This window comes from Oncorhynchus clarkii, chromosome 5 (assembly GCF_045791955.1).
Source record: "Oncorhynchus clarkii lewisi isolate Uvic-CL-2024 chromosome 5, UVic_Ocla_1.0, whole genome shotgun sequence".
In the NCBI taxonomy this organism is placed as follows: domain Eukaryota; kingdom Metazoa; phylum Chordata; class Actinopteri; order Salmoniformes; family Salmonidae; genus Oncorhynchus; species Oncorhynchus clarkii.
This window is the reverse complement of record NC_092151.1, coordinates 76,977,627-76,994,009: the sequence shown is the minus strand read 5'-3', so window position 1 is coordinate 76,994,009 and position 16,383 is coordinate 76,977,627. Positions and strand designations below refer to the sequence as shown.

The 16,383-nt window shown below is 46.3% G+C and overlaps 1 pseudogene; it reads right to left on the bottom strand.

Moving 5' to 3' along the window:
* LOC139409761 (KICSTOR complex protein SZT2-like) overlaps positions 1-16,383 on the bottom strand; it is a 114,382-nt pseudogene that overhangs the window by 26,977 nt on the left and 71,022 nt on the right.

The following is a 16,383-nucleotide window of genomic DNA, read 5'->3' as shown; positions in this document are numbered from 1 at the left end:
GGTGGTGTTCTCCCTCGACTGTCTCTACCAGGGCTATTCAACACTGACACTACGAGGTCCGTAGCCTGCTGGTGGTGTTCTCCTGACTGTCTATACCAGGGCTATTCAACACTGACACTACGAGGTCCGTAGCCTGTTGGTTGTCTGTTCTATCTGATAATGAATTGCATCCACCTGGTGTCCCCCTGATTAGAGAACAATAATGAACAAAACCCAGTGGAACTGGCTTCAAGGTCCAGGGTTGAGTTTGAGGGGTCTATACCGTAACCAGTGGTTATTTAAGCATGAAAGAGTGTTGTTTTCATCAATCTTTATTTTTTGATGAAGGTAGGCATTGCATTTTTGGTGAAATTAATGTAGCGTTTCAAAAACATCTACAGCTGCAGTCCCATGATGCCTGCTGTAATATCAACTCCACAGTCCCATGATGCCTGCTGTAATATCAACTCCACAGTCCCATGATGCCTGCTGTAATATCAACTCTACAGTCCCATGATGCCTGCTGTAATATCAACTCTACAGTCCCATGATGTCCTGCTGTAATATCAACTCTACAGTCCCATGATGCCTGCTGTAATATCAACTCTACAGTCCCATGATGTCCTGCTGTAATATCAACTCTACAGTCCCATGATGCCTGCTGTAATATCAACTCTACAGTCCCATGATGCCTGCTGTAATATCAACTCCACAGTCCCATGATGCCTGCTGTAATATCAACTCTACAGTCCCATGATGCCCTGCTGTAATATCAACTCTACAGTCCCATGATGCCTGCTGTAATATCAACTCTACAGTCCCATGATGCCTGCTGTAATATCAACTCTACAGTCCCATGATGCCCTGCTGTAATATCAACTCTACAGTCCCATTATGCCTGCTGTAATATCAACTCCACAGTCCCATGATGCCTGCTGTAATATCAACTCTACAGTCCCATGATGCCTGCTGTAATATCAACTCTACAGTCCCATGATGCCCTGCTGTAATATCAACTCCACAGTCCCATGATGCCTGCTGTAATATCAACTCTACAGTCCCATGATGCCTGCTGTAATATCAACTCTACAGTCCCATGATGCCTGCTGTAATATCAACTCTACAGTCCCATGATGCCTGCAGTAATATCAACTCCACAGTCCCATGATGCCTGCTGTAATATCAACTCCACAGTCCCATGATGCCTGCTGTAATATCAACTCCACAGTCCCATGATGCCTGCTGTAATATGAACTCTACAGTCCCATGATGCCCTGTTGTAATATCAACTCTACAGTCCCATGATGCCCTGCTGTAATATCAACTCTACAGTCCCATGATGCCCTGCTGTAATATCAACTCTACAGTCCCATGATGTCCTGCTGTAATATCAACTCTACAGTCCCATGATGCCCTGCTGTAATATCAACTCTACAGTCCCATGATGTCCTGCTGTAATATCAACTCTACAGTCCCATGATGCCTGCTGTAATATCAAGTCCACAGTCCCATGATGCCTGCTGTAATATCAACTCTACAGTCCCATGATGCCTGCTGTAATATCAACTCTACAGTCCCATGATGCCTGCTGTAATATCAACTTAAGAGTTAACGTCTCTCCTTTAAAGCTGTTTAAATGTTCCTTGGCAGCTTGTAACTTTTGTGAATTAGTTGGGATATTTAAAAGGGGACTACTTAAAAATAATATCCTATTTATTTCTCTGTGCCAAAGTCCCAGACTAGTAAAACATGGCAAGAGTTAAATATACATCAATTAGCTACAGTGCATAAAACCCCCATCTTCCTGACAGCATGGGGGCTCTTGGATGAATCTTACGAATTTCACACAAGCACTTGTGCCCACATGCAAATGTGTGTACATGTATTTGAGATGGAGAGATGCCATTTTCTGAGATTTGAATGAAAGTCGCTGTGTGTGTGCTCCGCAGCATGTTCTGAACTCCATGAATTTGTAAGACAGATGGTGTGTCTAGGACGGCTGTGGTACTCTGGTGTGTCTAGGACGGCTGTGGTACTCTGGTGTGTCTAGGACGGCTGTGGTACTCTGGTGTGTCTAGGACGGCTGTGGAACTCTGGTGTGTCTAGGACGGCTGTGGTACTCTGGTGTGTCTAGGACGGCTGTGGTACTCTGGTGTGTCTAGGACGGCTGTGGTACTCTGGTGTGTCTAGGACGGCTGTGGTACTCTGGTGTGTCTAGGACGGCTGTGGTACTCTGGTGTGTCTAGGACGGCTGTGGTACTCTGGTGTGTCTAGGACGGCTGTGGTACTCTGGTGTGTCTAGGACGGCTGTGGTACTCTGGTGTGTCTAGGACGGCTGTGGTACTCTGGTGTGTCTAGGACGGCTGTGGTACTCTGGTGTGTCTAGGACGGCTGTGGTACTCTGGTGTGTCTAGGACGGCTGTGGTACTCTGGTGTGTCTAGGACGGCTGTGGTACTCTGGTGTGTCTAGAACGGCTGTGGTACTCGGGTGTGTCTGAAACGGCTGTGGTACTCTGGTGTGTCTAGGACGGCTGTGGTACTCTGGTGTGTCTAGGACGGCTGTGGTACTCTGGTGTGTCTAGGACGGCTGTGGTACTCTGGTGTGTCTAGGACTGCTGTGGTACTCTGGTGTGTCTAGGACGGCTGTGGTACTCTGGTGTGTCTAGGACGGCTGTGGTACTCTGGTGTGTCTAGGACGGCTGTGGTACTCTGGTGTGTCTAGGACGGCTGTGGTACTCTGGTGTGTCTAGGACGGCTGTGGTACTCTGGTGTGTCTAGGACGGCTGTGGTACTCTGGTGTGTCTAGGACGGCTGTGGTACTCTGGTGTGTCTAGGACTGCTGTGGTACTCTGGTGTGTCTAGGACTGCTGTGGTACTCTGGTGTGTCTAGGATGGCTGTGGTACTCTGGTGTGTCTAGGATGGCTGTGGTACTCTGGTGTGTCTAGGACGGCTGTGGTACTCTGGTGTGTCTAGAACGGCTGTGGTACTCGGGTGTGTCTGAAACGGCTGTGGTACTCTGGTGTGTCTAGGATGGCTGTGGTACTCTGGTGTGTCTAGGACGGCTGTGGTACTCTGGTGTGTCTAGGATGGCTGTGGTACTCTGGTGTGTCTAGGACGGCTGTGGTACTCTGGTGTGTCTAGGACGGCTGTGGTACTCTGGTGTGTCTAGGACGGCTGTGGTACTCTGGTGTGTCTAGGACGGCTGTGGTACTCTGGTGTGTCTAGAACGGCTGTGGTACTTACTGAGATGGGCATGTTGGACTGCGCTGACCTCTGCTGCCAAGTCACAAACAGGTTCTCAATCTTCATCTGCTTCTCCATCTCTGTCAACATGGAGATTAAACCACACAAACACTCTTTAGTCACACAGCACAGCGGTGGGGAATGGGGAGAAGTAAGCGGCGTCACAAATGGCACCCTATTCTTTATATGATACTACACATAGGGCTCTGGTCAAATGTAGTGCACTATAAAGGGAATAGGGTACCATTTAGGACAGCCTAGTGTTCCCAGGGCCATGTAGCATGTGGTAACCATCCCTCACAGCTCAGAGCCAGCAGCTAACAGCTATCAGCCAGGCCTTGAGCCTCCTGCCTGGATCTGCATGGCACTGTCTGTCTCTGTTAGGGCCAAGGACTGACTACCCACATCTCCTCAATAAGTAGAGCTGGCTACTTCATCTTGGTTACTGCCTGCCTGGCTGCGGATGGATGGACTGGTGTGGCTCATCTTGTACCAAATGAACATAGCTAGTGCATCTTGTAATTTAAACACCCTCTTTAAACCTTTAACAACACATTGACATTGGGTGTTAGAAGAACATTGCTTTACAAATCCCCTTAGTTCACAAATAAATATATCATTAACGAAACTGTAAAAACTGGCATACATACAATACAACCATTACAAACAAATCAATATACTACATTAAAATGTACATTATAATTCAATAGACAGTACAGTATGTTTTTATTTTTTTTATTTCACCTTTATTTAACCAGGTAGGCTAGTTGAGAACAAGTTCTCATTTGCAACTGCGACATGGCCAAGATAAAGCATAGCAGTGTGAACAGACAATACAGAGTTAAACATGGAGTAAACCATTAACAAGTCAATAACACAGTAGAAAAAAAGAGAGTCTATATACATTGTGTGCAAAAGGCATGAGGAGGTAGGCGAATAATTACAATTTTGCAGATTAACACTGGAGTGATAAATTATCAGATGGTCATGTACAGGTAGAGATATTGGTGTGCAAAAGAGCAGAAAAGTAAATAAATAAAAACAGTATGGGGATGAGGTAGGTAAAATTGGGTGGGCTATTTACTGACAGACTATGTACAGCTGCAGCGATTGGTTAGCTGCTCAGATAGCAGATGTTTGAAGTTGGTGAGGGAGATAAAAGTCTCCAACTTCAGCGATTTTTGCAATTCGTTCCAGTCACAGGCAGCAGAGAACTGGAACGAAAAGCGGCCAAATGAGGTGTTGGCTTTAGGGATGATCAGTGAGATACACCTGCTGGAGCGCGTGCTACGGGTGGGTGTTGCCATCGTGACCAGTGAACTGAGATAAGGCGGAGCTTTACCTAGCATGGACTTGTAGATGACCTGGAGCCAGTGGGTCTGGCGACGAATATGTAGCGAGGGCCAGCCGACTAGAGCATACAGGTCGCAGTGGTGGGTGGTATAAGGTGCTTTAGTAACAAAACGGATGGCACTGTGATAAACTGCATCCAGTTTGCTGAGTAGAGTGTTGGAAGCTATTTTGTAGATGACGTCGAGGATCGGTAGGATAGTCAGTTTTACTAGGGTAAGTTTGGCGGCGTGAGTTGCGGAATAGAAAGCCGACTCTAGATTTGATTTTAGATTGGAGATGTTTGATATGAGTCTGGAAGGAGAGTTTACAGTCTAGCCAGACACCTAGGTACTTATAGATGTCCACATATTCTAGGTCGGAACCATCCAGGGTGGTGATGCTAGTCGGGCGTGCGGGTGCAGGCAGCGAACGGTTGAAAAGCATGCATTTGGTTTTACTAGCGTTTAAGAGCAGTTGGAGGCCACGGAAGGAGTGTTGTATGGCATTGAAGCTCGTTTGGAGGTTAGATAGCACAGTGTCCAAGGATGGGCCGGAAGTACACAGAATGGTGTCGTCTGCGTAGAGGTGGATCAGGGAATCGCCCGCAGCAAGAGCAACATCATTGATATATACAGAGAAAAGAGTCGGCCCGAGAATTGAACCCTGTGGCACCCCCATAGAGACTGCCAGAGGACCAGAGAGCATGCCCTCCGATTTGACACACTGAACTCTGTCTGCAAAGTAGTTGGTGAACCAGGCAAGGCAGTCATCAGAAAAGTCTGCCGATAAGAATATGGTGATTGACAGAGTCGAAAGCCTTGGCAAGGTCGATGAGACGGCTGCACAGTACTGTCTTTTATAGATGGCGGTTATGATATCGTTTAGTACCTTGAGCGTGGCTGAGGTGCACCCGTGACCGGCTCGGAAACCAGATTGCACAGCGGAGAAGGTACGGTGGGATTCGAGATGGTCAGTGACCTGTTTGTTGACTTGGCTTTCGAAGACCTTAAATAGGCAGGGCAGGATGGATATAGGTCTGTAACAGTTTGGGTCCAGGGTGTCTCCCCCTTTGAAGAGGGGGATGACTGCGGCAGCTTTCCAATCCTTGGGGATCTCAGACGATATGAAAGAGAGGTTGAACAGGCTGGTAATAGGGGTTGCGACAATGGTGGTGGATAGTTTCAGAAATAGATGGTCCAGATTGTCAAGCCCAGCTGATTTGTACGGGTCCAGGTTTTGCAGCTCTTTCAGAACATCTGCTATCTGGATTTGGGTAAAGGAGAACCTGGAGAGGCTTGGGCGAGTAGCTGCGGGGGGGGCGGAGCTGTTGGCCGAGGTTGGAGTAGCCAGGAGGAAGGCATGGCCAGCCGTTGAGAAATGCTTGTTGAAGTTTTCGATAATCATGGATTTATCGGTGGTGACCGTGTTACCTAGCCTCAGTGCAGTGGGCAGCTGGGAGGAGGTGCTCTTGTTCTCCATGGACTTCACTTCCCTGAACAGTTGCATATCGCGGGGACTATTCGATGCTATTGCAGCCCGCCACAGGATGTTTTTGTGCTGGTCGAGGGCAGTCAGGTCTGGAGTGAACCAAGGGCTATATCTGTTCTTAGTTCTGCATTTTTTGAACGGAGCATGCTTATCTAAAATGGTGAGGAAGTTACTTTTAAAGAATGACCAGGCATCCTCAACTGACGGGATGAGGTCAATGTACTTTCAGGATACCCGGGCCAGGTCGATTAGAAAGGCCTGCTCACAGAAGTGTTTTAGGGAGCGTTTGACAGTGATGAGGGGTGGTCGTTTGACTGCGGATCCGTAGCAGATACAGGCAATGAGGCAGTTTAGGTCACCTAACAGAACAAACTCTGAAGCTAGATGGGGGGCAATCAATTCACAAATGGTGTCCAGGGCACAGCTGGGAGCTGAGGGGGGTCGGTAGCAGGCGGCAACAATTAGTAGTTCGAACAATTTGGGTATGGACCTGGAAAGTATGACATTACTTTGCAGGCTATCTCTGCAGTAGACTGCAACTCCTCCCCCTTTGGCTGTTCTATCTTGATGGAAAATGTTATAGTTGGGTATGGCAATCTCAGAATTTTTGGTGGCCTGCCTGAGCCAGGATTCTGAGCAAGGACATCAGGGTTAGTAGAGTTTGCTAAAGCAGTGAGTAAAACAAACTTAGGGAGGAGGCTTCTGATGTTGACATGCATGAGACCAAGGCTTTTTCGATTACAGAAGTCAACAAATGAGGGTGCCTGGGTTTACCTCCACATCACCCGCGGAACAGAGGAGGAGTAGTATGAGGGTACGGCTAAAGGCTATCAAAACTGGTCGCCTACAGTTGGAGTCGGAAGTTTACATACAGTGGGGCAAAAAATAAATATGCTTTTCTCTCTTTGTTTACTGGGGTGCTATCCTCAGATAATAGCATTGTTTGCTATGGCCGTAAAGCATTTTTTAAATCTGACACATTGGCTAGATTCACAACAAGTGTAGCTTTAATTTGGTATATTGAATGTGTGATTTCATCAAAGTTTAATTTTTATAGTAATTTATTTGAATTTGGCACTCTGCATTTTCACTGAATGTTGGCCAGGTGGGACGCTACCGTCCCACATATCCCAGAGAGTTTAAGCTCTAGGAGACAGAACTTGCTGTTTAAAGGCATAGTCAACTTAGTGTATTTCAACTTCTGACCCCCTGGAATTGTGATACAGTGAATTATAAGTGAAATAATCTGTCTGTAAAAAAATTGTTGGAAAAATGACTTGTGTCATGCATAAAGTAAATGTCCTAACCGACTTGCCAAAACTATAGTTTGATAACAAGACATTTGTGGAGTGGTTGAAAAACAAGTTTTAATGACTCCAACATAAATGTATGTAAACTTCTGACTTCATCTGTATATGGCAGGGTCTACGGACAATCACGGATTACAAAAGGAAAACCAGCCCTGTCGCGGACACCGACGTCTTGCTTCAGACAAGCTAAAACCCTTCTTCGCACACTTTGAGGATAACACAGTGCCAACGACGTGGCCCGCTACGGAGAGCCCAACGATTGTGGGCTCTCCGTCTCCGTGGCTGACGTGAGTAAGACATTTAAGCGTGTTAACCCTCGCAAGGATGCCAGCCCAGACTGCATCCTTAGCCGCATCCTCAGAGCATGCGAAGACCAGCTGGCTGGAGTGTTTACGAACATATTCAATTTCTCCCTATCCCATGCTGCTATCCCCACATGCTTCAAGATGGAACCATTGCTTTCTTGGATACAGGAACAAAGGTAACTGAACTAAAAGACTATCGCCCTGCAGCACTCACTTCTGTCATCATGATGTGCTTTGAGAGACTAGTCAAGGATCATATCACCTCTACCTTACCTGCCACCCTAGACCCACTTAAATGTGCTTACCGCCACAATATATCCACAGACGATCGCACTGCACACTGCCCTATCCCATCTGGACAAGAAGAATACCTATGTAAGAATGTTGTTCAACATCTCCACTTCGCTGATCCTCAACACTGGGGCTCCACAAGGGTGCGTGCTCAGCCCCCCCTGTACTCCCTGTTCACCCATGACTGCGTAGCCACGCACGCCTCGACACAACAGTAGCAGGCTTGATTACCAACAATGACATGACAGCCTACAGGGAGGAGGTGAGAGCAACAGCGCCTATTCAACCTCAGGAGGCTGAAGAAATTTGGTGTGGCACCTAAAACCCTCAAACTTTTACAGATGCACAATTGAGAGCATCCTGTTGGGCTGTATCACCGCCTGGTATGACAACTGTACCGCCCGCAACCGCAGGACTCTCCAGAGGGTGGTGCTCCAGGACACCTACAGCACCCGATGTCACAGCAAGGCCAAAAGGATAATCAAGGACAACAACCACCTGAGCCACTGCCTGTTCACCCCGCTATCATCCAGAAGGAGAGGTCAGTACAGGTGCATCAAAGCTGGGCCCAAGATAATGAAAAACAGCTTCTATCTCAAGGCCATTAAAATGATAAATAGCCATCACATCACCAGAACATTAGAGGCTGCTGCTAATATACATAGACTTGAAATCACTGGCCACGTTAATAATGAAACACTAGTCACTTTAAATCAAATCAAATCAAATGTATTTATATAGCCCTTCGTACATCAGCTGATATCTCAAAGTGCTGTACAGAAAACCAGCCTAAAACCACAAACAGCAAGCAATGCAGGTGTAGAAGCACGGTGGCTAGGAAAAATTCATAGAAAGGCCAAAACCTAGGAAGAAACCTAGAGAGGAACCAGGCTATGTGGGGTGGCCAGTCCTCTTCTGGCTGTGCCAGGTGGAGATTATAACAGAACATGGCCAAGATGTTCAAATGTTCATAAATGACCAGCATGGTCGAATAATAATAAGGCAGAACAGTTAAAACTGGAGCAGCAGCACAGTCAGGTGGACTGGGGACAGCAAGGAGTCATCATGTCAGGTATTCCTGGGGCATGGTCCTAGGGCTCAGGTCCTCCGAGAGAGAGAAAGAAAGAGAGAATTAGAGAGAGCATATGTGGGATGGCCAGTCCTCTTCTGGCTGTGCCGGGTGGAGATTATAACAGAACATGGCCAAGATGTTCAAATGTTCATAAATGACCAGCATGGTCGAATAATAATAAGGCAGAACAGTTGAAACTGGAGCAGCAGCACGGCCAGGTGGACTGGGGACAGCAAGGAGTCATCATGTCAGGTAGTCCTGGGGCATGGTCCTAGGGCTCAGGTCAGTTGAAACTGGAGCAGCAGCACGGCCAGGTGGACTGGGGACAGCAAGGAGTCATCATGTCAGGTAGTCCTGGGGCATGGTCCTAGGGCTCAGGTCAGTTGAAACTGGAGCAGCAGCACGGCCAGGTGGACTGGGGACAGCAAGGAGTCATCATGTCAGGTAGTCCTGGGGCATGGTCCTAGGGCTCAGGTCCTCCGAGAGAGAGAAAGAGAGAAGGAGAGAATTAGAGAACGCACACTTAGATTCACACAGGACACCGAATAGGACAGGAGAAGTACTCCAGATATAACAAACTGACCCTAGCCCCCCGACACATAAACTACAGCAGCATAAATACTGGAGGCTGAGTCAGGAGGGGTCAGGAGACACTGTGGCCCCATCCGATGACACCCCTGGACAGGGCCAAACAGGAAGGATATAACCCCACCCACTTTGCCAAAGCACAGCCCTCACACCACTAGAGGGATATCTTCAACCACCAACTTACCATCCTGAGACAAGTCCGAGTATAGCCCACAAAGATCTCCGCCACGGCACAACCCAAGGGGGGGCGCCAACCCAGACAGGAAGATCACATCAGTGACTCAACCCACTCAAGTGACGGACCCCTCCTAGGGACGGTGTGAAAGAGCCCCAGTAAGCCAGTGACTCAGCCCCTGTAATAGGGTTAGAGGCAGAGAATCTCAGTGGAAAGAGGGGAACCGGCCAGGTAGAGACAGCAAGGGCGGTTCGTTGCTGCAGAGCCTTTCCATTCACCTTCCCACTCCTGGGCCAGACTACACTCAATCATATGACGACCACTGAAGAGATGAGTCTTCAGTAAAGACTTAAAGGTTGAGACCGAGTTTGCGTCTCTTACATGGGTAGGCAGACCATTCCATAAAAATGGAGCTCTTTAATAATGTTCACATATTTTGCATTACTCATCTCATCTGTATATATTTTATTCTACTGTATCTTAGTTTATGCCGCTCTGACATTGCTCGTATATTTATAAATTCTTAATTCCATTCCTTTACTTAGATTAGTGTGTATTGTTGTGAAATTGTTAGATATTACTTGTTAGATATTACTGCACTGTTGGAGCTAGAAACACAAGCATTTCGCTACACCCGCAATAACATCTGCTAAACACGTGTATTTGACCAATACAATTAGATTTTATTTGACATATTAGATAAACCTAAACGGTAGAATAACACTTCAGAAACCCATATTTTCATCAACTACAGTATATGTTTATAGACATCAAATGTACAGATCAACTCTGGTAGGGCTGAAACCATGATCTACTTTAAAAGCCTAATACAACTGGACTGAGTCCTTGACTCAAACTGTAGCAGGGATTATAGTCAACCCAAAGGAGTGCTGAAGCTTTGGAGATGGTGCATCAGCATGCCCTGATTTACACTGCACAGCTTATATGCCCTCAACCCCCCCCCCCCCCCCCCCGTACTAAAAGGAACTTTTGGGGAAGTTAGCTCAAGAGAGCAGCTTAATGGCTGCTGGGCAGGACCGGGGCAATGGACGAGGAGGAAGAGGAGGACGGGGAGGGCCCAGATGCCCCAGTGTGGCAAGGCCATAGAATTAGAAATTAGAATAATAATTGAATAGGATCTCTATGGGCAGAGCCCTCTGTCCAGTGTCTGTCTCACGCCCAGGGGGTGAAGGGGGTTGAACTGGGCACTGATGCCCACTGTGCTCCTCATCAGGACAGTGACAGATGACGGTCTGCGCGGGCAAATTTTCTGCCGCTTTGACTCTGCCTTCTGTCCTCATTCATTAGTGTAGAGGCGATTAAGAGGGCATCAAGAACGAGATAGAGAAAAAGTTTGGGACATTTCCTTTCTTTTATGTTGACTTTTTTGCACTGTAATTGGTTGTCTTGTGATGACACTGGGGGCAATGGCATTGCACTTATTTACTGACAAAATGTTGGGAGGATGTTTGTCCCATTTATCACAGTTATGACCTCAAAATCACTGTTGTTAAACAAAAACGCAATATGTGTATCCTCTTAAGTTCCAAGGGAAAAGCAACGAGTAAAACAGTGCCTATTCTTTTAGCAAAATCAAGCACCTAAAAATACCTCTCTCTTTCCTCTCTTGTAGTCAAGCATTCAGGCAGACTGCTCAGAAATGATAGGCATTCTTTGTTTTTGACCCTGGAGCTACGGAACTAAAAACAAAGGCCGTGAAGTCAGAGAGCTGAGTGATTCTCAACACTCCTCAGCTGTGTCCCAAATGGCACCCGGTCAAAAGCAGTGCACTACATAGGGGAATAGGGTTCTATTCCACTACATGGTGTGGTGCCAGGACAACAACCTCTCTCTCTCTCTCTCTCAATGTGAGCAACACAAAGGAGCTGATCGTGGACTACAGGAAAAGAAGGGCCGAACAGGCCCCCAATAACATTGACGGGCTGTAGTGGAGCAGGTCAAGAGTTCATGTTCCTTGGTGCCCACATCACCAACAAAGTGTCATGGTCCAAACACACCAAAACAGTCATTTTGCCCCTCAGGAGACTGAAAATATTTGACATCCTGACCGGTTGCATCACCGCCTGTTATGGCAACTGCTTGGCATCCGACTGTAAGGTACTACAGAGGGTAGTGGGCACTGCCTACTATATCACTGGGGCCAAGCTTCCTGCCATCCAGGACCTATATACTAGGCGTGTCAGAGGAATGCCCAGAAATGGTCAAAGACTTCAGCCATAGACTGTTCTCTCTGCTACTGCACGGCAAGTGGTACCGGAGGTCCAAAAGACTCCTTAACAGCTTCTACCCCCAAGCCATAAGAATGCTGAACAATTAATCATATGGCCACCCAAACTATTTAAATTGACCCCCCCCCCCCCCCCCCCCTTTGTTTTTACACTCCTGCTATTCACTGTTTATTATCTATGCATAGTCACTTTACCCCTAACTACATGTACAAGTAACCTGAACTAACCTGTACCCCCGCACATTGACTCAAGATCGGTAGCCCCTGTATATAGCCTCGTTATTGTTATGTAATCTTAGTGTGTTACTTTAATTACATTTTTTACTTTAGTTTATTTGGCAAATATTTTCATACATTTTTTACATTCTTTCTTGCATTTTTGGTTAAGGCCTTGTAAGTAAGCTTTTCACGGTACGGCGCATGTGACAAATAACATTTGATTTGATTTATTTGGGACACAGGCATTCTCTCCACTCCTCTCCGGGAGCTTATCAAAAGGATTCAGAGATACAAGGAGGCTGACGGGGATGTTCACTGAAAAGGTGAAAAAGAGGACTAGAAGAAGGAATGAAGGCCTCAGTGCTGACATGCCATGCCTAGTGAGGGAGGGAGGGAGGGAGGGAGGGAGGGAGGGAGGGAGGGAGGGAGGGAGGGAGGGAGGGAGGGAAATGAGGTTATGGTGATGTTCTGTATTAAAGACCAAGGGGAATCTACTCAGTACAATTAACAGACAAAGCGTACATCCCAAATGGCACCCAATTCCCTATTTAGTGCACTACATTTACCAGGGATCAAAGGGCTCCGGTCAAAAGTAGTGCACTATGAATTTTAAAACAGTGGAAATGGATTCAGGAAGATCAGATGCATAAGTCTTGGAGTTTCCAAGTATATGATATAACACATATTGTAACTGTAGTTACACCATTTAACAATGCAGCTCCTTGCAATGCAATTCCAATGAGGGCTGAAAGAACTGAATGTAAAGGACAAAGTCAAGAAGTGACAGAGCTGTTGATAGCAGATGTTTTAAACTACTGCTGTTTAAACCTCAGAGAAACAGAGATGAAGGAGGGGATTTAGTGACAAGAAGACACCCAGCCTCCCAGCTTTAGCTAAGAGGAGAAGTGACAAAGCAGAGGAGAATGAGAGAGGGACATAAAAGAAAAGCAACGAGGAGGTACAGGACCTGCTAGTGTGGAAGGAATCCACGTCCCACCCTCAGGAGCTGACAGATGTGTGTAACCTGCCTCGGGAGTGGCCTGGCCTATACCTGCTGCACCACCAGATGCTCCACTAACACTAATACCGCATTTCCATGGAGACTTTCCTCGACGCCAGTGTTTTATGTTAATGTAAACTCTAGTATAATTGTGTTACCATTACACGTGTGACATTGTTATGTAAATGCCATCTAAAAAGTCCCCGTGGCCTTGCTTTGAACCCCAGGTGAAAGCAGGAGCCACGGTCCAGTGAGACAAGGGTACTGGCCCGCGTAGAAGGAAACAGAAAACACTGAGCCTTTTGATTAAAACACTGAGGTAAATCCTATATCATGCACCACTAACAGACTGATTCCCCCTGACTGACCCAACCTTGATAAGCCACCAGGACAATGGTCCCAATCCTAACATCGTGCCATCCTTTGATTGTGTGTGGCATATGTTTAATATCATGTATACTTATAGGCCACAGTTATGTTGCATCAAAGGGTGTTAAGACTGTGATGAATTAAACCAGACGGCTGTGCCGTGCGTGAGACTGAGCGTTTACCTTTTCAGGTCTTGGGCAGGTGTGTCTGATTTAAAGACCTCAGTAATGGTCTTGTTGTGTGGTTACAATCTAACACTCATACAAGTATGATGGTTGTGTGAGATTGACAGTGGATTTTCTGGTACATGTATATGAACTGAGTAATGGTGAGTAAGAAACGTTTACCTGTTTGGGGTCTGTGTGGGCCAGTGTGTCAGAGAAGCAGCAGTGGTGGAAGAGACCCATCTTCTGGTTGAGGACACAGTGGACAACGTGGGCCCTGGTATTCTGCTACTGGACCAGCCTCAACAGCCCACGGTTCAGAGAGGCTCCAAGGTCCACTGACCAGTTATAGGTGTACAGGGTCACCTGCAGAGAGAGAGAGATCAACCCCCCCATACAGCCTTGGAGTGAAAATGGAGCAACATCCTGATAAATTTTGCCATCTCTTGTTATAGGCAACTCCCGTGCGCACGCAGGCACGCACCAGGAACACACTCACCAGGAACACACGCACCAGGAACACACACACCAGGAAGAATAGCTGCTGCTTCCGAATAATTTGTTTTATTTTTATAATAACAACACACTCCTCTTCACCCCACCTTCTTCAGGATGTGTATGAGGAGAAACCTCTGCCTTGGGGCCACACCCCTCCAGGACTGCCCTGGGCTGAACCAATCAGACTGCTCCAAGGCCTCGAAGCGCTGGAAGCCTTTATGAGCTGATTGGACATATAGGGAGGGAAGAGAGTGAGAGTGGGCCACAAGGGGGAAAGATGACTGGGGTTAATCACATTTAAATTCCGAATGTTCTTCATTGAAAAGTAATGAGGACAATTGGAACTGCAATTTCAGTTTAACTTCTGAATTTAAACATATTTGACCATAACCAACCCTGGAGCAGACAGACAGAAGACAGGAGAGACCTGAGCGGAGCCAAACCCTGTTTCTAAGACATGGTAGGGTTGGCTGAGAATCAATTTAACTAGGGGACCTTGAATGTCTTGGACCAGAATATTTAATCTCTTATTTACCATAGAGTATATGACTAAACGGATAGTCAGCTAACCTATTGTGGGAAAGTGAATTTTAAATAAGAAGCTATTAAAATTCAATCATAAATGGTTCTCATTACATCCTAGCAGACATAGCCTATGGGCTGTGGTCAAAACTAGTGTACTAGGTAAGGAATAGTATGTCATTAAGGACACAACCAGCAAAATATCTCAGTAAGGTTTTCTAAGCTCCCAGGGCCAGTTGCATAAAATGATTCACAGAGCCATCCTGAGAGGCGTGCATGGGGCTTGTCTGCTAGTGCTTTTAGAGCAGTGGAAAAATAAAACCTTACCTTTTCTAAGAAATAGACTTAGCATCACTGGAAAAATTACTTTTCCAGACAGCCAGAGACTTAAGCTTAAAGAGAAATTGCAACCATTTATGAAAGTAGAAATAGTGAGATTTGATATTTGGAATTGAAATATGAAGTCAGTTTGAGGGAGAAGAGACAGAGGAAACTGTGAACTCTTCATATTCACAGATATAAGGTCATCCATATTAAGCAACATGATATGATGCACAGCTCATAACCATGCATACAGCTAAGCATTGAGTACAAAGCTTTACATTCCAATAATTAATTAGTGTCTTCAGAAAGTATTCATACCTCTTGACTTATTCCACATTTTGTTGTGTTACAGCCTGAATTCAAAACAAATTAAATTGATTATTTTTCTCACCCGTCTACACACAATACTCCATTATGACAGTGAAAACACGTTCTAATACATTTTTGCTAATTTATTGAAAATGAAATACAGAACTCATTTAAAAAAGTATTCACAACCCCGAGTCAATACTTTGTAGAAGCACCTTTGGCGGCGATTACAGCTTTGAGTCATCTTCGGTATGTCTGTATCAGATTTGCCAATCTGTATTTGGGGATTCTCTCCTATTTTTCCTTGTAGATTTTCTCAAGCTCTTAGGTTAGAAGGGGAGCAGCAGTGAACAGCAATCTTCAAGTCTTTCCACAGTTTATCAATGGGATTCAAGTCTGAGCTTTGGCTGGACTCAAGGACTTTGTCCTGAAGCCATTCCAGGGCTGCTTTGGCTGTATGCTTGGGGTCATTGTCTAAGGTCGTTTGCACTCTGAAGCAGGTTCTCATCAAGGATTTGCCTGTATATGGCTCCATTCATTGTTCCCTCTATCCTTACCAGTCTCCCAGTCCCTGCCACTGAAAAGCATCCCCATAGCATGATGCTGCCACAACCATGCTTCACAGTAGGGATGGTATTAGATGGGTGATGAGCTGTGCCTGGTTTTCTGTCTCATCAGACAACATAATCTTTTGCCTTATGCTCTCAGTCTTTCACGTACCTTTTTGCAACACCAGTCGTCCTGTCATGTGCCTTTTTCTCTGGAGTGGCTTCCTTCTGGCCACTCTCCCTAAAGCCCAGATTGGTGAAGTGCTGTAAAGACTGTTGTCCTTCGGGCAGGTTATCACAACTCAGCCAAGGAACTCTGTAATTCTGTCAATGTGGTCATTGGGTTCTTGGTCACCTCCCTGACCAAGCTCCTTCTTGCCCGGTTGCTCAGTTTGGTT